The sequence below is a fragment of the Sphaerodactylus townsendi genome, linkage group LG17 (assembly GCF_021028975.2).
Source record: "Sphaerodactylus townsendi isolate TG3544 linkage group LG17, MPM_Stown_v2.3, whole genome shotgun sequence".
Classification (NCBI taxonomy): Eukaryota; Metazoa; Chordata; class Lepidosauria; order Squamata; family Sphaerodactylidae; genus Sphaerodactylus; species Sphaerodactylus townsendi.
Genome location: NC_059441.1, coordinates 9,190,971 through 9,214,539, shown reverse-complemented (window position 1 = coordinate 9,214,539; position 23,569 = coordinate 9,190,971). Strand labels below are relative to the sequence as shown.

Here is a 23,569-nt window from a genome sequence, read left to right as displayed (position 1 = left end):
TGATTTTGTTGTGGTTGACGAAAGGAAAGGGAGAAGAGAAGAGATGTGCGGAGATGAGAAAAGACACTATCAGGTTTCCAGCATCGCTGGTTGGTATGCAAACCTGACTTTACACAGCAAAGCTGCCATTTTAGCGATTACACAGCTCCCTTTAAAAGGGTCCACCGATACACAACAGTGAGCTAATATTACCATATGTAATTTTTTTTTAAAAAAAACTTGTACATCTTGTACAATTACTGGGACACAGACAAAGAACATGACCAGAGGGAGCTCTCCAAATCTCACCTTGATCACAAAATCACTAACTGGTTTTGAAAAGGATTCTCTCTGGATTACTTTGGCATGCAACAACTTGAAAGCACTAACCAGGATTAGCGTAAGAATTACAGAAATCGTTTATGTGAATAGTTTCAAACTATTAAGCACTACATAAATGTAAAGCACTACATAAATGTATTGTCGAAGGCTTTCACGGCCGGAATCACTGGGGCGCCGTGTGGTTTCCAGGCTGTATGGCCGTGTTCTAGCAGCATTCTCTCCTGACGTTTCGCCTGCATCTGTGGCTGGCATCTTCAGAGGATCTGTAAGTGGAGTATATATACCTGTGAGTAAAGGTCAATAGGTGAGGGCATCTGAATAGGAGTGGCCTGGCAAGTGAGTAACAATGAAGTGTAGTATGTGAGTAACAATGGAGATAGCAAGGTCAATAGGTGAGGGCATCTGAACAGAAGTAGTCTGGCCTTCGTTCCCTTTGATTGTTTATTGTCTATAGTCGTCCTGTGTTTGTGTGGAGCTGATTAATCACTGTCTTGACTCTAGTGTTTTTCAAAACTGGCAGCCAAATTCTGTTCATTGTCATGGTTTCTTCCTTTCTGTTGAAATTGTCCATGTGCTTGTGAATTTCTCCACTTGCTTTCCTTTCCTACTATCAGATCCTCTGAAGATGCCAGCCACAGATGCAGGCGAAACGTCAGGAGGGAATGCTGCTAGAACACGGCCATACAGCCCAGAAACCACACAGCACCCCACTACATGAATGTATTATGATTATTTCACTTGTCTGCTGTATTATTAGGCTATTGTATTCTAAATGTAGTATTATTATTATTTTATTTGGCTCTTCCATGCCTGGCTGGATCACGTGAATCTGATTCCAAGTCGTCACCGTCCTCTGGATTATGACAACCGCCGCTTGAATTAGATTCCAGGTTCTTTTCCACCTTCTCTAGAATACAGCAACAGTCACTTAAACCTGATTCCGAATTCTCTTCCTCCAGAATACGACTACCACTGTCTGAGTCAGACTCCAAGTTTTGGTTTTCCTCCTCCTCTGGAACATCATCGCCACCACTTGAATGGTTTTCGTCCTCATTGTCTGGAATACGACAACAGTCACTTGGACATGATTTCAGTTTTTCCTCCGTCTTCTGTAAGGTACGATGACTTCCAAATCTGTTCTGCGCTGAAGTAAAACTATCCCCACGACATCGGTCCTTGCGACCCTCTGGCTTTCTGTGAGCATCCTGAGACAGAATCGGTGCCCTCTGCCTTGTCAGAGAGGACAACTTTTTGTACAGCTGGAGCCGAATGAATATAGCAATGGCAGCTGCTACAAGGAGAGCCCCAAACACGATTCCCAACAGAATCCCGAGGCGGCTGCTGTTCATATTCAAGAAGCAAGCAGGCTGCCTGCACCAATTGCTTCCTGTTTGAAATGCCTGTCTCGAGGGCCCAATCCAGTATACAGCGGCCTTACACCACTCCTACGTTCCCTGACTGGTGTCATAATCGAGTTCAGGAGCAGCGTGACACAACACGGAATGTCAGCAGATGACAATGTCAGCATCCAGCGATGAAGAACAAGAATGAAACCGATAAGCTTTCAAGATCGCTTTCCTGAAAATCACCGCCAGATGGTCTACAGCACAAGTGTCAAACTCATGGCCCTCTAGATGTTATGGACTACAGCTCCCATCATCCCCTGCCAGCATGATGCTGGCAGGGGATGGTGGGAACTGTAGTCCATAACATCTGGAGGGCCGTGAGTTTGACACCTATGGTTTACAGCATTGATTCCTCAAAACCTTGTTGAGAGGGGATGGACTATATCACTCCCGACATTTTTTTTTTAGAACTACCCTGCTGAATCAGACCAGAGTCCATCTAGTCCAGCACTCTGCTACTTGCAGTGGCCCACCAGGTGCCTTTGGGAGCTCACGTGCAGGATGTGAAAGCAATGGCCTGCTGCTGCTGCTGCTCCCGAGCACCTGGTCTGCCAAGGCCTTTGCAATCTCAGATCAAGGAAAATCAAGATGGGTAGCCATAGATCGACTTCTCCTCCATCAATCTGTCCAAGCCCTTTTTAAATCTACCCAGGTGAGTGGCCATCACCACCTCCTGTGGCAGCATATTCCAAACACCAATCACACATTGTGTGAAGAAGTGTTTCCTTTTATTAGTCCTAATTCTTCCCCCCAGCATTTTCAAGTAATGCCCCCTGGTTCTAGTATTGTGACATTGGCGGCAAGAAATCAGGTGGTCAGTATCACATGCTCAAAACCTTAGCATCCTTTCACTCCTAATCATTAAGCCTGGGTAACTGCGTTGTAGCTGTACAAAATTCTAGCACCCTATTTTTAAAAAAGAGTAGAGTAGCGTGCGTGCGTGCGTGCAGAATTTATCCACCAATCTATCATTCAGAGTGACTTCCAGACTGCCTCGTCAGAGAGATTCGCAATGTTCACAATAAAATTAGGCATTAATATTTTTTTTTTTAAATCAGCCAATTTCGATCCCAGTAGCACCTTAAAGAAGAAGAAGAAGAGTTTGGATTTATCTCCCCCCTTTCTCTCCTGCAGGAGACTCAAAGGGGCTGACAATCTCCTTGCCCTTCCCCACTCACAACAAACACCCTGTGAGGTAGGTGGGGCTGAGAGAGCTCCGAGAAGCTGTGACTAGCCCAAGGTCACCCAGCTGGCGTGTGTGGGAGTGTACAGGCTAATCTGAATTCCCCAGGTAAGCCTCCACAGCTCAGGCAGCAGAGCTGGGAATCAAACCCGGTTCCTCCAGATTAGATACACAAGCTCTTAACCTCCTATGCCACTGCTGCTCCTACAGGACTTTCAGGTCATTATATTTTGAGAGCCAAAGTTCCCTTTGTTAGTGTTCGCTATCAAAAGCTCAAGTCCCCAAAACCTTGTTGGCTTCTAATGAAATTGAGTCTATCCATTCTATTGCAAATCAACATGTCTACCCTCTGAGACTGACAAAAAATTTTTTGTAACCTCCTTAGACTACTGGTGGGGGTAGAAAGCATCATTAAGTTGCAGCGGATCCATAGTGGTTTGTCAGTGTCTGTCTCTGTTTCGGGAAGACCCTGATATTCCCTGAGGATCTTTCCTCCCAATAGTGACCAGGGCAGACACTGCTCAGCTTCCAAGATCTCATGAGATCACGCTAAAGCTTGCAAGATTCCTCTCCACGGGGATCCAGACTATCACGTCTTTCCGTAACAACTGAGAGATGGGTGGAGGCTCTTAACACAGAGGCCCTAAGCCAGTGGTGGCGAACCTATGGCACGGGTGCCAGAGGTGGCACTCAGAGCCCTCTCTGTGGGCACGCGCATAAAGAGTGCCCCCTCCACACATCTAGGCTGGCCTGGGCCGCTGGGCTCGATTATTATTAAACCTAAGACCTAGTTTTGAGGAAGCAGTGTAGGTAACCCTGTTAAGAACTGTTAAACTAAAGCGCAATCCTTTACCTGGGAGTGAGCTTGGTTGCTGGCAATGGGGCTTGCTTCTGAGTAAACCCTCCTAGGGTCGTGATTCACCCGTTGGAAGAGTTGCACAGTTGCTTCAAAGCAAAGCCACCAACTACCACCAAGCTTACTCCTGAGTAACGCATGCCTTGGAGCCAACCTTTTTTCTAAACAAAAACCTCAGTATTCAGGTTAAATTGCCGTGTTGGCACTTTGGGATAAATAAGTGGGTTTTGGGTTGCAATTTGGGCACTCGGGTCTCGAAAAGGTTCGCCATCACTGCCCTAAGCCATCTGGTAGCCCCCCCCCCCACCTATTAATATGAGAGCATAGAGGGAGGGGAAAAAATAGCGTTTTTCCCATGCTAACATATCCAACAGATTGTGAGAACAGAGGAAACCCGTTGGTTTTCTGCAAAGACCAACAAAACGCCAACTTCTGACGATCTAAAGATTGTCTCTGAAGCAGGAAAACAAAAATCTGCTGCACAAGTATTTCCCCTTAGAAATAGCATGGTGTAGTGGTTAAGAGCAGGTGGATTCTAATCTCCAGATTAGAATCCACCTGCTCTTAACCACTACACCTACCTGGCTCTTAACCACTACACCTACCTGCTCTTAACCACTGCCACCTACCTGGCAGGGCTGTTGGTCAAACAAAACAGAGGAAAAGAATACAATGAGCCAGCGTGGTGTCGTGGTTAAGCGCAGGTGAATTCTAATCTGGAGAACCAGGTTCGATTCCCCACTCCTCCACCTCAGTGGCGGAGGCTTATCTGATGAACCAGTTGTGTTTCTGCACTCCTACATTCCTGCTGAGTGACCTTGGGCCAGTCACAGTTCTCTCTGAACTCTCTCAGCCCCATCTCCCTCACAGGGTGTCTGTTGTGGGGAGAGAAGGGGAAAGGAGCTCGTAAGCCACCTTGAGTCTCCCTACAGAGGGGAAAGGTTGGGTATAAACCCAAACTCTTCTTCTTCCTTACACCACCGTTACAAATTTGCACAAAGAAGCCTTTAAATGAAATTAATATAGAAAACCTTAAGCATAAAAACCCCTACCTTCGCTAAAATGCACAGAACATACTGATCACAAACACAATACAGTATGGAAAGTGACCAGTTAATCCCATAACACGTTCCAATGCGTAGAGCTCCTTCTGAAGAGGTAGGAAGTCCTGTTTCCTGGTACACAATAAGCCGGTTGTTCTGAATTTAAGTGATGCAATGTGAGTTCAGAAACTTGATGCCAGCTGTCGGTGCCATCCAGTTGCTGAGAAATGGAGCGATCACACCAGTGTGTGACTCACTGGCATAGAGACTGGTGTGTAGGTAGCTGGTGGAACAAACTGTCACAGCTGAGGAAATGCAAATACATTATTGTTTCCACGAAGATAACGGAATATGTTTTGTAGAAGCTGGAAGGTAGCAACCACCTGTCCCCACACACATAGATCTGCCTTTCCTCTCTGGTTCAGGCACACAAAAACACACATGTATATACAGAAGAAGAGTTTGGATTTATACGCGCTTTCTCTCCTGTAAGGAGATCAAGGTGGCTTACAAGCTCCTTTCCCTTCCTCTCCTCACAACAGACATCTTGTCAGGTGGGGCTGAGAGAGTTCAGAGAGAACTGTGACAAGCCCAAGGTCACCCAGCAGGAATGTAGGAGTGCGGAAACACATCTGGTTCACCAGATAAGCCTCTGCCACTCAGGTGGAGGAGTGGGGAATCAAACCTGGTTCTCCAGATTGGAATTCACCTGCTCTTAATCACTGCACCACGCTGGCTCATTGTATTCTTTTCCTCTGTTTTGTTTGCACAACAGCCCTGCCAGGTAGGTGGCTGCCCGGCAAGTTTGCATGGCACAAGGGGGGATTCAGACTGTGAGCTCCAGATCCTAGTCCAACACTCTAACCCAGAGGTCTTCAAACTATGGCCCTCCAGATGTTCAGGAACTACAATTCCCATCAGCCTCTGCCAGCATGGCCAAGTAGCAGGGTTGATGGGAATTGTAGTTCCTGAACATCTGGAGGGCCATAGTTTGAAGACTCCTGCTCTAACCGCTAGGCTACACAAAATTCAATACCTATTACAATCAGATAGGATTGGTGTGGTTTCACTGGGGCTATGCGCTGTGCGACCACACTGCAGGGGTATGGGTATAGACTGCAAGTGATTCATTTAGCAGAAAATGTGAGGGGGGAAAAGAGATCCAAATGTGGAAAGAAAAGAGAAGGCAGCCGTGAGTCACTCTGAAATCAGAAACTCAGACCATTTGTTCTGACTGCGTGAACGCAGCGGCACCTCCCACTCACCCAATGCGTGCCACTTGGCCACCAGAGGTAATTCTAACTCTTACACTCCAGGCAGAATTCTTCTCCTGAATGTACAATAAACCCCTTAACATACAATAAGTGGACGAGAAACCACATGGCAAGACTTGAGAACTCTCCCCCACCCTCCCGTGACATTTTCCACATTTCCTCTTTCATACCCAAGAACTCTCCACTGCTTCAAAAGCCCAGGGTCAATTTGGTTGATCAGTTATGTGCTTAAAATGCTTACAGAAATACCAGGTTGAAAACCAGGGGGGGAAAAAATGAAAAAGGAGTACATCAATCATCAGGTTATCGGCTACAATTCAAACACAAACTGGATTTATTTATTTTTTTCCCTTTGTGGCTGAAATGAAGCACATTGAATGACAAGAAACCTCCCCCAACGCACCGAGCTGAACTTTAAAGTTCCATAAATCAATTCTGAGTTGTTGTTTTTTAAACAGACCAAAGTAAAGTAAAGATAGGGCATAACTGCTATTGTGCTGGCATTATGGAAACAATGCACTGGTCATGATATTTATGGTTAAACTTCTGTAAAAAAGCAAAGGTAGTGCCCTGTGCAAGTACCTGGTCATTGTTGACCCATGGGGTGACATTATTTCATGACATTTGCTAAGCAGATTTTGTTTATGGGGTGGTTTGCCACAGCCTTCCCCAGAGCTGTAGCGAGGGGGAACTGCGCCAGGGCCACGTGTGTGCCCTGTACCCCTGCCACGCCCCCGCCCGTCCCACCATGCCCTCACACTGGCGCACCTAGTGCAATATGCCCCCCTGTCCCCTGGCCGCTACGCCACTGCCTTCCCCATTCATCCATCTTCCGTCAGGATCTAACTCAGGCTTTGACTGCAGTATTGCAGCTTTCCACCTCTGCTTGTCTGTCCTGTCTTGGATGGCACAGGACAGCCTAATATTATAAGAACATAAGAACATAAGAACAAGCCAGCTGGATCAGACCAGAGTCCATCTAGTACAGCTCTCTGCTACTCGCAGTGACCCACCAGGTGCCATTGGGAGCTCAGCTGCAGGATGTGAAAGCAATGGCCTTCTGCGGCTGTTGCTCCCGAGCACCTGGTCTGCTAAGGCATTTGCAATCTCAGATCAAAGAGGATCAAGATTGGTAGCCAAAAATCGACTTCTCCTCCATAAATCTGTCCAAGCCCTTTTTAAAGCCATCCAGGTGAGTGGCCATCACCACCTCCTGTGGCAGCATATTCCAAACACCAATCACACGTTGCGCGAAGAAGGGTTTCCTTTTATTAGTCCTAATTCTTCCCCCCAGCATTGTCAATGTATGCCCCCTGGTTCTAGTATTGTGAGAAAGAGAGAACAATTTCTGATACTGAGGTCATTGCTAGAAGTCATTCTCTGTGCACTCCCACCACCTGACGAGTGGAAGGCGGCTACAGCGACAGCGAAGGAGGAGGAGGAGGAGGAGGAGGAGGAGAAGAAGAAGAACATAAGAACATAACACATTATCAGACCTTGGAAGCTAAGCAACATCTGCCCTGGTCATTATTGGGAGGGGAGACCTCCAAGGAACACCAGGTCGTGACATGGAGGTAGACACTGGAAAACCACCTCTGAGTTTCTCTTGCCTTGAAAATCCTTTGGGGTTAACATAAATCAGCTTACCTTCCAGCAAGTCTCACCAAAGGCCTACAGGAGTTACTGGTTGTTGTTGTTGTTTGTTTCAGCGGGTAGACGTGTTGGTCTGAAATTTGGCAGCTAGATTCAAGTCCAATGGCACCAAGAGACCAACCATGTTTTGGGGTATGAGCTTAAAGACGTTTCAGTGGGCTGTCGTGAGTCACAGATCCCTTTTTAAGACAGGTGCCCCTATGCATTAGACGCAGTGGTGGAGAACCTATGGCGCTCCAGACGTTCATGGACTACAATTCCCATCAGCCCCTGCCAGCATGGCCCAGACTAGCCCTATCTCATCAAACCTTGGAAGATACCCATGCTGAGTTTTTGGATAGGACACCGCGAAGTAATACTAGGGCCGTGGTGGCGAACCTTTGGCACTCCAGATGTTATAGACTACAATTCCCATCAGCCTCTGCCAGCATGGCCAATTGGCCATGCTGGTAGGGGCTGATGGGAATTGTAGTCCATAACATATGGAGTGCCAAAGGTTCGCCACCACTGTACTAGGGTCATTACACAAAGGCAAAAAATGGTAAACCACCTCTCTTATGTCTCTTGCTTTGAAAACCCCACAACAGGTCACCCCAACTGGCCAGAGCCCTTCGGGGGTAGGGCGGTATACAAAACCCAATAATAAATAAATAAATAAACTAGACAGTCCAAAAAAAGACTCAGTTTAGCAACAAAGACAAAAGAATTAAGTTCTGCCGTTCGCTCCCCATGTACCAGTGTGCAAGAAACACATATATTGCAATTGTTTGATAAAAACGGGCTGCTGCAAAGGACTACAAAATACAGAAAGGAATTGAGAATACAGTAAATAAGAACATAAGAACAAGCCAGCTGGATCAGACCAGAGTCCATCTAGTCCAGCTCTCTGCTACTCACAGTGGCCCACCAGGTGCCTTTGGGAGCTCACCTGCAGGATGTGAAAGCAATGGCCTTCTGCGGCTGTTGCTCCCGAGCACCTGGTCTGTTAAGGCATTTGCAATCTCAGATCAAAGAGGATCGAGATTGGTAGCCATATATGTTACACAGCAGCCGAGAAAGGAATCCAGAATAGCTTTTCAGTCAATTCAATAAGCCTTTATTGGCATATGAAACAAAAACAGTATAAAGATACAGTTAAAATTATAAGACACAACTTCACATTGAATCATGAGTTCAGTTTACAGACTTCAGCCAGGAACTTTGCCGCTGTGAGACAACAGTTAAAATCATTGCAGTTCAAAAGCTTATAGTTACTTTATCTAGCTCTGCATGGGTTTTCATAGGGTCAATAACCTGTGACAAGCTGGATCTTAGTGTGAAACAGACTTTCCCCTGTGATACGCCTCTGAAGATGCCAGCCACAGATGCAGGCGAAACATTAGGAATAAAATCCACCAGACCACGGCCACACAGCCCGGAAAACCCACCAGAACCAGTTGGATCTTAGTTTCTGATAAAATGGGCAGTGGAGGAGAATGTGCAGAATGGAGTCCAGCTGCCCTGGACTGCAGGGTCAAAGGCCCCTTCCGCACACGCAAAATAATGCGTTTTCAAATCACTTTCACAACTGTTTGCAAGTGGATTTTGCCATTGCGCACAGCTTCAAAGAGCACTGAAAGCAGTTTGAAAGTGCATTATTCTGCATGTGCGGAATGAGCCAAAGTCTCTTATCACTTGGTAGACGCTTCAGTCTTCCTCTATGGAGCGGGGATGGCATAATGTTAAATCTAGCCAGCATGTAGGCTCTCCTATATTTGGGGTTGGTAAGTGCTGCAATATAGTAGGCTGGGTTTCCCTGTAGAAATGGCATTGCCACGCTCGTTGGCGAACAGGATTTATTGGCCATACTCTGCAATACTCTGCAATTATTGGCCATACTCTGCAATTATTGGCCATACTCTGCAATTATTGGCCATACTCCCATTATTGGCCTTTTTGCTCCTTTTACATCTGAGTCCCCTCTGTTTACGGGGTCCCCGCCGCCCCTCCCTCCTAGGTAGGATTTTAAAAATGGGTTTTGTTGGATGCCTCCTATTGCTTGAATCGCTGTTTAAAAAAGGTTTTTAGTAATCGTGTTTAAAATTGATGGAGCCAGTGCAATCTGTAATTTATTCATATGTAGTAAATCTGTGTTCCCTTGTTCGATTGTACTGGGATTCTATGTTGTACACCGCCCAGAGCTCCTTGGGGATAGGACAGTATAGAAATCCAAATAATATAAGAACATAAGAACATAAGAACAAGCCAGCTGGATCAGACCAGAGTCCATCTAGTCCAGCTCTCTGCTACTCGCAGTGGCCCACCAGGTGCCTTTGGGAGCTCACATGCAGGATGTGAAAGCAATGGCCTTCTGCAGCTGTTGCTCCCGAGCACCTGGTCTGTTAAGGCATTTGCAATTTCAGATCAAAGAGGATCAAGATTGGTAGCCATAAATAAAATAAATAAAAAATACTCTGCAAATAGGCCACTCCTATTCAGATGCCCTCACCTATTGACCTTCACTCACAGGTATATATACTCCACTTGCTTTCCTTTCCAACTATCAGATCCTCTGAAGATGCCAGCCACAGATGCAGGCGAAACGTCAGGAGAGAATGCTGCTAGAACGCGGCCACACAGCCCGGAAACCACACAGCACCCCAGACTCTGCAATTGTTGGTAATCCATTGCTAGTAGCTTTTCTTGCATCCTTCTTCTTTTTTTGCAGCCAGAAATATAAACAGGACCAGGTTGAGAAAGACTCGAAAAAAGGCAATCGGCACACTGGTGTGTTTGCTGCGTCGCAAGACGAAAATCTACTATTCAAAATATTTTGAAGCTCTCGAAGCCTGATTAATGCTGCTGAGTGCTCTTCCCGGGCCTGAGAGGATGGGGGTCTAAACAGAAACTATTCCGCTTCTCCCAGGGAAACAGCCTCTCTTTGTCTGAATTTATGTGTTTCTGTGATTTGTAGCCACAAACCATAAAAAGATTTCCAGCTGTGCGCAGCTCCACACGCTAAGAGAGATTTCTAGAGAGACAGATCACAATAGGCAGGAAGCAGGAGAAACAGAACGTTATCGCACTTGGTACCGAAAAAACACACAATTAAACTGGAAAAATTGTTTGCAGAAGCAATTTATGATGTGCAAGACAGTGTCTGATTATTGTTACTTTTCACACCAAAAAAAAAAAATTATGTAATTCTTCCCAAGGGACAGATCTTCGAGTGCGCGGTTAAATTAAAAATCGCGTGTGAGCGTTTTAAATTGTTTTATTGATCAAATCTGTCAACTTCTAAGGCTGGTGTTAATCTCTTGATATAATTAAAGCCGTTTAAACATAACACAGCAAACACATCCCGGCTTGCCTCTAAGTGGGTCTTCAGCTCACAGCTGCATCTAATCCCCATTCTTTCAAACCTGTACATCACGCAAGAATTTTTAGGTGACCGCTTAATCATAGGTACACAGCTGAAAACAGGTTGAAAGCTCCTAGATGAAGACAAAACGTCTTCTACTTTTTCAACCCTTTACATTTCAGCTGACATAAGGACATAAGAACAAGCCTGCTGGATCAGACCAGAGTCCATCTAGTCCAGCATTCTGCTACTCGCAGTGGCCCACCAGGTGCCTTTGGGAGCTCACAGGCAGGATGTGAAAGCAAGGGCCTTAAGAACATAAGAACGAGCCTGCTGGATCAGACCAGAGTCCATATAGTCCAGCACTCTGCTACTCGCAGGGGCCCACCAGGTGCCTTTGGGAGCTCACAGGCAGGAGGTGAAAGCAATGGCCTTAAGAACATAAGAACAGAGCCTGGATCAGACCGAGTGCCTGATTGGCCTCTGCTACTGAGGCCTGGAGTGCCTTTAGCCTTTGAGGGAGCTCACAGGCAGGATGTGAAAGCAAGGGCCTTAAGAACATAAGAACGAGCCTGCTGGATCAGACCAGAGTCCATCTAGTCCAGCACTCTGCTACTCGCAGTGGCCCACCAGGTGCCTTTGGGAGCTCACAGGCAGGAGGTGAAAGCAATGGCCTTAAGAACATAAGAACGAGCCTGCTGGATCAGACCAGAGTCCATCTAGTCCAGCATTCTGCTACTCGCAGTGGCCCACCAGGTGCCTTTGGGAGCTCACAGGCAGGATGTGAAAGCAAGGGCCTTAAGAACATAAGAACGAGCCTGCTGGATCAGACCAGAGTCCATCTAGTCCAGCTCTCTGCTACTCGCAGTGGCCCACCAGGTGCCTTTGGGAGCTCACAGGCAGGATGTCAAAGCAATGGCCTTAAGAACATAAGAACAAGCCTGCTGGATCAGACCAGAGTCCATCTAGTCCAGCATTCTGCTACTCGCAGTGGCCCACCAGGTGCCTTTGGGAGCTCACAGGCAGGATGTGAAAGCAAGGGCCTTAAGAACATAAGAACGAGCCTGCTGGATCAGACCAGAGTCCATCTAGTCCAGCACTCTGCTACTCGCAGTGGCCCACCAGGTGCCTTTGGGAGCTCACAGGCAGGAGGTCAAAGCAATGGCCTTAAGAACATAAGAACAAGCCTGCTGGATCAGACCAGAGTCCATCTAGTCCAGCATTCTGCTACTCGCAGTGGCCCACCAGGTGCCTTTGGGAGCTCACAGGCAGGATGTGAAAGCAAGGGCCTTAAGAACATGAGCCTGCTGGATCAGACCAGAGTCCATCTAGTCCAGCACTCTGCTACTCGCAGTGGCCCACCAGGTGCCTTTGGGAGCTCACAGGCAGGAGGTCAAAGCAATGGCCTTCTGCTGCTGCTGCTGCTGCTGCTGCTGCTGCTGCTCCTGAGCACCTGGTCTGCTAAGGCCTTTGCAATCTCAGATCAAGGAGGATCAAGATTGGGAGCCATAGATCGACTTCTCCTCCATCAATCTGTCCAAGCCCTTTTTAAAGCTACCCAGGTGAGTGGCCATCACCACCTCCTGTGGCAGCATATTCCAAACACCAATCACACGTTGCGTGAAGAAGTGTTTCTTTTTATTAGTCCTAATTCTTCCCCCCAGCATTCCCCCTTTTAAAGCCATCCAGGTGAGTGGCCATCACCCCCTCCTGTGGCAGCATATTCCAAACACAAATCACGCGTTGAAGAAATGTTTTTCAATGGATGCACACTGGTTTTAGTATTGTGAGAATGAGAGAAAAATTTCCCTCTGTCGACATTTTCTACCACCCCATGCATAATTTTATAGACTTCAATCATATCCCCCCTCAGACATCTCCTCTCCAAACTAAAGAGTCCCAAACGCTACAGCCTCTCCTCATAAAAATATCCTCATAACAACAGGATGGGCTGGGAAAGATACAGGGGGTCAAATTCCTTTTTCTTGGGTATAGAACAATTAAATGAAACAGGAGGGGAGTTTTAGTTGGCTGGGTGAGCCCTTCAAGGAGCAAGTTAGTTGCAGGGATGCCCCACACAAACATATTGCAGGAGGAATCCTGACTGCTGTCTCCGAAACACAACTTGTACAAAAGTTCTGCGGAATGGAGCTGTGATTCTCAGAAACTTATACCCCGGAAGTCTTCTTGGTCTTTAAGGACACAACTCTTAACTCTTCCGACTTATACGACGATTTTCATATTGCCCGTGCACAAAGCTCCTGTTCCCCTCTATACTTTGGGATCACACCCCCGAAATCTAGCCCTGCTGTATATTTAGAACAGCTTGTTAATTATAAGTGCAGATGGGTCATGACAAGAGCAAGGTGCAACTCATTCCCCTCTGTCTATCTTCAAGGTCGTTTCCTTAACATCCCACAAAGTGAGCGTTGTTGTCGGTACTGTCCCAACGCTATGGACTCAATCCCTCATATCCTGCTTTACTATTCGAGGTATAATGATATTAGAACCGATCTGGGAGCTTTACTACCTCTAGAATTTATGTTTCTCTCAGACAAACTAAAAATGTCTAAGCTATTGAACAGCCCTAATGCAGAAATTTCTGAAGCAGTTGCTACATTTTTAATTCGTGTTCTACATGATATACAACAGTGGTGGCGAACCTATGGCACGGGTGCCAGAAGTGGCACTCAGAGCCCTCTCTGTGGGCACACACAAACAGATTCCCCCCTCACCCCACCCCCACACATCTAGGTTGGCCTGGGCTGCTGGGCTTGATTATTAGCATTAAACCTAAGGACCTAGTTTTGGGGAAGCAGTGTAGGTAACCCTGTTAAGCGCTGGTTTTCATGCAAAGAACTAAAGCGTGATCCTTTACCAGGAAGTAAGCTCAGTTGCTGGCAATGGGGCTTGCTTCTGAGTAAACTTTCCTAGTGTCATGATTCACCCACTGGAAGAGTTGCAAGGTTGCTTCAACGCAAAGTCACCGACTACCACCAAGCTTACTCCCGAGTAATGCACGCCTCAGAGCCAACCGTTTTTTCTAAACTAAAACCTCAGTATTCAAGTTAAATTGCCGTGTTGGCACTTTGCGATAAATAAGCGGGTTTTGAGTTGCAGTTTGGGCACTCAGTCTCGAAAAGGTTCGCCATCACTGATATATAACAATGATCCTGTTATTGTACTTGGAATGTATGGTACTTCTGGTTTATGCCTAATAAAGGTTTTTGGATTGGGTTGGATATTGCCCGTGCGTATTTTTTCCCCAGACCGTTTGGGGATATGATTATAGTGAGAGACCCATCTTCATCCCTGGTTGAATAATCAATTTTATACAACGTTTTCATTTAAGAACCTACAGCAGCTGTCTTAACTTGCCCACATTCATTGTTAAGGCTAAGAATTCTCAGTGCTGCCTTTAATCGGTGCATTTGACTTACTTTCCGTAGACTTTAAGTAACGGTTCCTTGCGGCATGTGCCGAGCGGACCTTATGCCTCTGGTTTACGCAGAAGATGACGACGGCTCATTTTTGTCACAGTAGAGCGTGTGAATGAAGTTGTGTCCCCTGAGAAATCTGTAAGGAAACAGAGCGGCTGTTAATTCGTCAAGACATGTCAAGTATCGGGACTATTCCCACCCTACCTTGGCTACCTTGCAACCAATTGCTAAACTGCATTAATGAGAAATGGCACCGAAGGCACAACAGTACACACGAGTCATCAATCCTGTGTATTTTCTATACCTTTGCTCCTCTGGATGCCCAAACTGGCAATACATGCAAGCCAGCTTCTTGGGTTGTAGCTGGGATGTAACTCACAGACAATTACGGAGAAAAGAACACTGCCCAGAAGAGGCGGTGAAGAAGAAGTGCGAAAAATCGAAGAGATGAAAGGCCCCAATTAAGAACATAAGAACATAAGAACAAGCCAGCTGGATCAGACCAGAGTCCATCTAGTCCAGCACTCTGCTACTCGCAGTAGCCCACCAGGTGCCTTTAGGAGCTCACATGCAGGAGGTGAAAGCAATGGCCTTCTGCTGCTGCTGCTCCTGAGCACCTGGTCTGTTAAGGCATTTGCAATCTGAGATCAAGGAGATCATCTGTTCCAGCTTTGCTGGCTCCGGTTTTATCGGTCAGATGGCTCCCTCAGCCATACTGGAAGGCCAGTTCACAGGCACAGAATATTTGGACAGAGAACATATTTTACTGGACTCTGAAAGTCTGGTCAGATTTGAAAGAAAGGTATTTTTTTTTCTCCTTCTTAATAAGTCATGTGAATTCGCCATCTCAAAAAATCATCCGGTTTTCCCTTGTAGACGAAGTCCGGAAAACAACCTCAGTAGTTGCTAAATATTTAGATGTGGTGACTGCCTGCAAGAGGGTTGGGTCCTGATCCATTCAGAATCTTTGAGTCAAAAGATCAATAAGATCATAAGATCAATAAGAGGGGAAACTCCGCCTGGGGCAGGGGCTCACCCTGCACCCCGCCGCAGCGCTGCCTGCCACACTCCCTCCGCGCCCTGGCCACGCCTCCACCGTGACTCCGCCCAGGGCGTCACTCCCCTCCCCGCCCCATTGGCACTACATCACTGGTAAGATCAGTAGGAAAAGATGGCTGAGAATTAAAAAGAAGTTGGTTATTATATGCCACTGTTCTCTACTTTTAAGGAGTTTCAAAGCAGCTTAAATCATCTTGCAGGGCATTCCTGGGCGGGGCTGTGGCAAGGATGCAGCTGCTGCGCCGGTCCTTGGGCGGGAAACGAATGCACGCAGGCGCAGGCTGCCATGCACGCCGGTGCACCTCCTGCTAGACTGCTTCAAGTTCTGCGCGCTACTGCTAAGAGGAGGGGCGTAACTAAGGCAAAAATCATGTGACAAAATCACCAATTAGCAACCCCCTCTCGACACACACAAATAGTTAGTAACCTACTCTCGGGAACCTGTGAGAACCTGCTGGATCCCACCTCTGGTGCAAACAGAGGCGTGGCAAGGGGGAAAGCACCCGATACGCTGGTGCGTCCCCTGCCCCGCCACACCCCCATCTGCCCCTGCCCCTGGAATGCCCCCACCATGCCCTCGCCATTCCCCCATAGGGGTGTGTATCTGGTGCATCGCGCCCCACCCCATCCCCTTGAAGCTACACCTCTGAGTGCAAACAGTACAAGACAGGAAATATGTAGCTCTTGTCTGCCTTGCTGAGGCTGCGCTGCAAAGCAACTTTCTGGATTCCTACTCAGTGTATGGCGGGGGGGGGCAGAAAGCTCATTCCTCCCTCACCCCCCCCCCATTTTTAAGACCATTTGATCAAGCACAGCTTCCCTGCTCTCCTGCACCCCCACCCCTCTATGAACTGCAGTAACATGTCAGAATTGAGGGCTCTGCTATGCAGAGGGGGAGAAGCCGGCATACTGTAGGCATACCGAGATTTCCCTTAGTCATCACCATCTTTTCACATTTAGTTACTCCGTGGAATTCTCATGACAACTTATTGCAAAATTGCCGCTGCCGCGAATAGCCTCCACTGCTAGAAATAACCAGATCTGAGAGCTGCTATTTATGACCGCATAAAAAGAATGGAATATGCAGTGAAAATTAAATGGGGATAATTAAAAAAAAAAAGGATAGAACGTCGAAGGAACACAGCTCCGTTTTCACGTTCCTCGTTATCGTCTAACGGCCGTGTGTCTTTAACGTGTGAAAAATATGGGACAAGTTTGATTTGTTTAAAAACTTTTAAAAAATTTTTTACCCAGGGAAGATGAAACAATGAAGAACACTTAAAGTAGGATACTGTAAATGTTATCAATAGACTGGGGCAAGGATGAAAGGCAGGCCAGCTGGTAAGAATGTTAACAGAGAGAAAATTTTCTCTCTTTCTCACAATATTAGAACCAGGGGGCATCCACTGAAAATGCTGGGGGGAAGAATTAGGGCTAATCAAAGGAAACACTTCTTCACGCAACGTGTGATTGGTGTCTGGAATATGCTGCCACAGGAGGTGGTGATGGCCACTAACCTGGATAGCTTTCAAAGGGGCTTGGACAGATTAATGGAGGAGAAGTCGATTTATGGCTACCAATCTTGATCCTCCTTGATCTGAGGTTGCAAATGCCTTAGCAGACCAGGTGCTTGGGAGCAGCAGCAGCAGAAGGCCCTTGCTTTCACATCCTGCAGGTGAGCTCCCAAAGGCACCTGGTGGGCCACTGCGAGTAGCAGAGTGCTGGACGAGATGGACTCTGGTCTGATCCAGCAGGCTAGTTCTTATGTTCTTAAGGCCATTGCTTTCACATCCTGCACGTGAGCTCCCAAAGGCACCTGGTGGGCCACTGTGAACAGCAGAGTGCTGGACTAGATGGACTCTGGTCTGATCCAGCAGGCTCTTCTTTATGTTCTTATGTTCCAAGAAGGATGTGTGGTAAGAGCCACTTGTGGAATAACTGCTACGATGTTAGTGGTTCCATACCACAATCCTAACAATGCCTTCCCCAAAAGGCTATTTTTGCCCCTGTAAAAGACATTATTTCCAAAGGCAACACAATAGACTACAATATTGTAAGGTCACGGCCAAACCGGTGAAATTTGGCATATAAGCGAAAACTGCTTTCAAATGCCTGCTTTGCTACTGATGGGAGAAGCCACACTCTTTCAAGTCTCTGAAGAGTCGTCATGGGTTCCCAGTCAAAAAACTCCTCTGGGCGCTCCTTCGTAGTCAGAAGTTATTTGCTCGGAGCAGGTTCGTGGCTACGGCCTCCCAGCAATCACTTGGCCAGGTCTCCCAAAGCAATCCAGACCCCTCATTGACAGAGAGAATTTTTTCTCTCTTTCTCACAATACTAGAACCAGGGGGCATCCATTGAAAATGCTGGGGGGAAGAATTAGGACTAATAAAAGGAAACACTTCCTCACGCAACGTGTGTTTGGTGTTTGGAATATGCTGCCACAGGAGGTGGTGATGGCCACTCACCTGGATAGCTTTAAAAGGGGCTTGGACAGATTTATGGAGGAGAAGTCGATCTATGGCTACCAATCTTGATCCTCTTTGATCTGAGATTGCAAAGGCCTGAGCAGACCAGGTGTAGCAGCAGCAGAAGGCCCTTGCTTTCACCTCCTGCATGTGAGCTCCCAATGGCACCTGGTGGGCCACTGCGAGTAGCAGAGAGCTGGACTAGATGGACTCTGGTCTGGCTTGTTCTTATGTTCTTATGTTCTCGAATTTTGTGGTCTCTCAGCTACCCTGCAGCCTTTCCAAGCTTCGGAAAAATGGGAGCAACCGCAGCCTGCTGTCAACTCATTGTGGCTGTGAAGACAAACAACAACTTGAAATTCTAAACAAAGACCAAAAAAAAAAAAACGCAAGAGGCAAAGTGTTGCACTATAGGCTTTCTAGTCAAGAGATGGAGATGGATTTTTGTTAGCCCCAGCCAGCTCTCCAAAGAAAGAAATTCCATTCCATCGCCTAATTCTTTCGGTATCAAAGAAGCCGGCCAGTAACACGGCGCTTAAAATACTGTAGTGAAATGGGGACATATGATAGCCAGAAATAGAATGAAATTGCTATTGATTGAAAAACAGCCTGGGGATAAGAGGGGAGGAAGAACATGCGCGTGTGCATTCACACACACACACACACGCAAAGATCAATATCCACAGGGAAGAAAAGGCAGGAGTTTATGGCAGCTGTAAGGTCCTCTGAGAGCATTTTTGTGATGGAAAAAATGGCACGCAAACGTAGAAAAACAACGTATTTAATAAGAAAAATAGGCACAATGCATACATACATAAGAATTAGGGAAAACAGGCTGTAACTGTAACAAATGCATTGTCGAAGGCTTTCACGGCCGGGAATCACTAGGGTGTTGTGGGTTTTCCGGGTTGTATGGCCGTGTTCCAGTAGCATTTTTCCCTGACATTTCGCCTGCATCTGTGGCTGGCATCTTCAGAGGATCTGGTGGTAGTAAAGTAACACATCTGAATCTATAAGGTATATATATATACTCCACTTGCTTTACTACCATCAGATCCTCTGAAGATGCCAGCCACGGATGCAGGCGAAACGTCAGGAGAAAATACTACTGGAGCACGGCCATACAAGTCAGAAAACCCACAACGCCCTTGTAACAAACAAGTTACAATAAGACACACTGAGGATTTCACAGGCCCTGGCCATTAGACTAGCATCCTGTAGCAACTTAGAGACCAACACAAGTTTCAGGGTATAAATTTTCGAAAGGTAACATTCCCATAGTCTGGAGTAGAGTGGAAATGGAGATCTCTCCCTTTAATCCAGTAAGAACATGAACATAAGAACTAGCCTGCTGGATCAGACCAGAGTCCATCTAGTCCAGCACTCTGCTACTCGCAGTGGCCCACCAGGTGCCTTTGGGAGCTCACCTGCAGGAGGTGAAAGCAAGGGCCTTCTGCTGCTCCCGAGCACCTGGTCTGCTAAGGCATTTGCAACCTCAGATCAAGGAGGATCAAGATTGGTAGCCATAGATCGACTTCTCCTCCATCAATCTGTCCAAGCCCTTTTTAAAGCTATCCAGGTTAGTGGTCATCACCCCCTCCTGTGGCAGCATATTCCAAACACCAATCACACGTCGTGTGAAGAAGTGTTTCCTTTTATTAGTCCGAATTCTTCCCCCATGGGAGGGAAGCAAAGAATGCTTATCAAGGATGCAAAGGTACAATTGCATGTTGTAATCAGCTTGATTGAGCAGACTGGAAACGCGAAGAGGCGGAAAATTAGCATCTGTAGTGAGATTAAAAAAAACCCGTGTCCTTGTTCAGCCTTCGGGTGGTCTATAACAAGGGCTAAAATGTTGAATGTTTGTCCATTTATTCTTCTGCGTAGGGATTGAGCGGTCTGACTTAGAGCATGGAAAGGCATTGTTGATGTTTGATGCCATATACAGTACTCGAAGATGAACCAGCGAGTAAACCTGAGATGTTGCGTCTGGAGGTGTTGGGTCTGTTTATTGTGTTGCCAGAGTGAATATGGGGACGCTTTCCATCCACCTTCTGATGGGAATAAAAGAAGAAGAAGAGTTTGGAGTTAGAAGAAGAAGAAGAGGAAGAGGAAGAGAAAGAGGAAGAGGAAGAGGAGGAAGAAGAAGAAGAGGAGGAAGAAGAGGAGGAAGAGGAAGAAGAGGAAGAAGAGGAAGAGAAAGAGGAAGAGGAAGAAGAGGAAGAAGAAGAGGAGGAAGAAGAGGAAGAGGAAGAAGAAGAAGAAGAGGAAGAGGAAGAAGAGGAAGAAGAGGAAGAAGAAGAGGAAGAAGAAGAGGAAGAAGAAGAAGAGGAAGAAGAAGAAGAAGAGGAGGAGGAGGAGTTTGGATTCATATCCCCCCTTTCTCACCTGTAGGAGACTCAAAGGGGCTTACAATCTCCTTGCCCCTCCACCCTCGCAACCTGTGAGAGAGAAGGAAATGTTTGGGGTATATATTGTCCATGTCCCAGGGTGGGGAACCAATCAGTAGGTGTTTGGGTGGAACTTGTTATGCAAAGATGTGGTTGGTAGTATTGTATTGCGGGTGGGGCTTATCAGTCCAGTGAGTGATTCACCTTTTCATGCCCTGCAGCAGAAGCAGTATTGGTGAATGCAGATCCTGTGTTTGGGTGGAGTCCATTGTTCATGAACTCAGCATGTCCTTGGGGTTTGCTTCTGGTGTTTTTAAGTACTGGAAGCCAAGCTTTGCTAATTTTCAAAGTCTCTTCTTTTTCAAAGACTCATCTCACTTCTCTCAGTGATGCACCTCTGAAGATGCCTGCCACAGATGCAGGCGAAACGTTAGGAACAAGATCCACCAGACCACGGCCACACAGCCCGGAAAACCCACCAGAACCAGTTAAAAAATCTGTGTTTTTTTTTTAAATGACAGGGTGTCGAACTTGACTGCGAATTTCAGCTGCTCCTCAGCCACTAAGATTTAGAAACGGCATTCACTGCGACAGCTATTCCAAAACTACTGGCCAGATGTGACCATATTTTCTGTATTTTACCACATTAGGGAAACAGTGGTGAAAAACCTGAAAGTTCTTCAGACTGAATAGAGGCTGCGGACAAAAAGGCACCTCCCGAGCTCAGTAAAGTGTTCGACAGACAGTACAATCCCCTGTTAAAACGATCGGTGATCACACGGCTATGGTTAGTACATAATCAGCTTGGTGGTGGAATTAATGAACTAGAAAGGTTGCAGATGATAGCATTTGACTTTTTCCTCAGTTAAAGCAACACTAGCAATGTTTGAAGAACAGGAACGTCACAACATGAACTTGGCGGATGACGGGAGTGAACGGTGTTTAACTACCCATAATGCAAAAAGGAACAAAAAGGAGCAGCAGTGGCGTAGGAGGTTAAGAGGAACCGGGTTTGATTCCCAGCTCTGCCACCTGAGCTGTGGAGGCTTCTCTGGGGAATTCAGATTAGCCTGTGCACTCCCACACACGCCAGCTGGGTGACCTTGGGCTAGTCACAGCTTCTCAGAGCTCTCTCAGCCCCACCCACCTCACAGGGTTTTTGTTGGGGGGGGGGGGGAAGGGCAAGGAGATTGTAAGCCCCTTTGAGTCTCCTGCAGGAGAGAAAGGGGGGATATGAATCCAAACTCTTCTTCTTCATATCTTCCAAGTATGGCTGTTTTGTGCTGCGAAAACTGTATTAAAGAACTCTCGTTATGTGGGAACAAGAATCCTTGTTACTACACAAGCAACCAACATGCCATTCTTGGTATTATTATTATTATTATTATTATTATTATTATTATTATTATTATTATTATTATTATTATTATTATTATTATTATTATTATTATTAATTATTTATTAAATTTAGTATACCGCCCTATCCCCGAAGGGCTCAGAGTTGCACATGTCTAAGTCCATAGACTTCAAATTACTTAGAAGCAGGTAACTTTGTTGAGGATAACACTGGACCTTATTCAAGATCAACTGTTCATGCCTCATCCGTTGCTGACAACTAGCCCAGGGGTAAACAAGGTTTTATTGTACAATGTTTGTTTGTTCGACGAGTCAGCGATGATCATGATCGAGGTAATTCCTACCATACTAATTCCCCATTAGTATGTACGGGTGTTTCACACAGACCTGTCCGTACCAGTATCAATATAAGCTGTGCTTTGCTCCCACTACAATTCTGATTTGCTTCTAGCCGTGTTTGCAAACGCTGTTTCCAGACTGATTCAGAGCAAAACCCCATTCTGTTCGACTCTCTGTTTTGCTGTAGATGACGTATTCTCTGTAAATATTCAACCCGTTGATGTATTGGTAGATAGAAGCATAACTCGCCAACCTTTTTAGCAAAAAATAAACGGGAGTTGTGGCATTTTATAGATGTCACAAAAGGTTATTTCAGCATAAGTTGTTGTGGCCTAGAGCGGTCGCCCCCAACCTTTTTGAACTTGTGGGTATGTTTGGAATTCTGACATAGGAAGACGGGGCAACCACAAAATGGCCGCTTCAAGAAGTGGAATCAACCACAAAACGGCTGCCGCGGTTGATGGAGCCAATCGCAAATGGGGAGCACAGTTATACATAATTCTGATAGTAACTCTTTGTCATTTCAGGCAGATGCTCTGTTTGACGTGATGCACCGCCAATCAAAAGCCCTACTCTGCAAAAGGCCCGCCCACTTTCTAAAAACATTTGGCAGGTGCCAGGAAAGGGGCACGCAGGTGCAATGGCACACAGCATACTAGTGGACGAAGCTTGGGTGGAGACATGGTACAAAAACCTATCCACACATGAAGCTTATTTGGTACCCTTGGCCTGTTACTTTCTCAGTAAAGGTGACTTCCAAAAAAATAATGAAAACATCTCAAAATATTAAGTACACTATATGTCAAAACATGTTTAAAGCAGCAGCAATATTTGTAATCCAATCACCAGAGCTTCCCAGAAGCTGTGAGCTTTCTTTACAGTGCAGCCATCTTATATGTGAGGATCAGAGGTGGGATCCAGCAGGTTCTCACCCGTTCCTGAGAGTGGGTTACTAATTATTTGTGTGTGCCGAGAGGGGGTTACTAATTGGGTCTGCTTTTCCGTTAGAAATTCCATTAGGTCCAAAAATCCTGTTGTTTCCTATGTGGCTGGTTAGCTAAGGTAGAAAACGGGATAATTCTCCTTGTTGGGCTGTTTTAAAATCATGTTTTAGAAATATGGTAAAGTTCCTTGTTTAAGGAAAGCATCCTACTTTTGATTTCTAGAAACAAAATTAAGTATTTGAAAGTATTAAGTATTTGTCAGGCAGTCAATTAGAGGTGTAGTAGTTGTTTCTGTTGGCAGTAGACGATAGGACTTGCTAGAATGAGTTTAAATTATGGACAGAAAGATACCAGCTGGAAATTAGCACCTTTTTTTACAGTAAGAGTTTTTTACAGTAACAGAGAAATTATTAATGCCCTGCCCTCGGAATTCCCGGCCACGCCCCCGTCGTGCCCCGCCCAGCCCCATTGGCGCTACGCCACTGTTTGAATCCCACCAC

The 23,569-nt window shown here is 46.3% G+C and overlaps 1 protein-coding gene across 1 annotated transcript in view; it reads right to left on the bottom strand.

Annotated features, from left to right (window-relative positions):
• OTUD7A (OTU deubiquitinase 7A) overlaps nucleotides 1-23,569 on the bottom strand; it is a 111,228-nt gene that overhangs the window by 54,116 nt on the left and 33,543 nt on the right. Inside the window, 1 exon segment of the mRNA XM_048519711.1 lies at nucleotides 14,517-14,652. The gene's annotated coding sequence lies outside the window, so the exon portion shown is untranslated.